This window comes from Hippocampus comes, unplaced genomic scaffold, assembly GCF_001891065.2.
Source record: "Hippocampus comes isolate QL1 unplaced genomic scaffold, H_comes_QL1_v1.1 C16854282, whole genome shotgun sequence".
Lineage (NCBI taxonomy): Eukaryota > Metazoa > Chordata > Actinopteri > Syngnathiformes > Syngnathidae > Hippocampus > Hippocampus comes.
The window spans coordinates 1-730 of record NW_017840125.1 but is presented as its reverse complement, the minus strand read 5'-3'; the positions used below and the strand labels follow the sequence as shown (position 1 = coordinate 730).

Here is a 730-nt window from a genome sequence, read left to right as displayed (position 1 = left end):
TAGTGCCATTGAGGAGCCTCCGACTTTTGCCACCTTGAAGTACATGCGAAATGCTTTCTAAAAGAGAAGCTCTGAGAAGCATTCTTAGAACAACCACTACAAACGCTACTTTTGCGGTATGGCTATTGCTCTTCTTTCAAGAATATGAAGTCAACTTTAAGCTCATCCAGGTCCCCTAGATCAGATTGAAGTCAATTTAACTAACATTGTGGTGATGTAGAAGGAGAATTGGCCGCCTCTGTGATACCTGCAAGGGTTGGCGAGCTCCTCTTCTGTAATCTTGATGAAGGGCAGAACTGGTTTCTCCACAAAAGAACCAAAGCCCATGCGAAATTTACTGGTAAGGTTGGCCATCTCCTTGGACAGGGTAGAGCCAAGGTCCTTGATCATGTTGAGATCATCAAACATGGACGCTGACAAGTCCATCAGGTAGTAGAGGTCCACAGGGTAGTCTTCAGTGTGTTGGATTTTCACCTGGAAAGTCACCTGACTGCCTGTTCAAAAATAAAGCCAATGTGCTTCATGGAGATCCTAAAAAGAGATGTCTCTGAATATGAAAATGGCATACCAGGTCGTAGTTTGAGTGCCATTTTCTGTGGGGAGATCTGTGTGAGGTTCAGGTTGCCACTCTTCTTCCCGAGTGGTTGATTCTGGAGGATTTCTCCCTTAGAAATGGGAAACTCCAATAGGCTCTCAGCACATCCTTTTTCCAACAAGTGCTCCGGTGTGT

General features: G+C 45.1%; 1 pseudogene; it reads right to left on the bottom strand.

Moving 5' to 3' along the window:
- Positions 1-205: 205 nt before the first annotated feature.
- LOC109509324 (integrin beta-6 pseudogene) lies at positions 206-724 on the bottom strand (annotated as a pseudogene).
- Between the last annotated feature and the right edge of the window lie 6 nt (positions 725-730).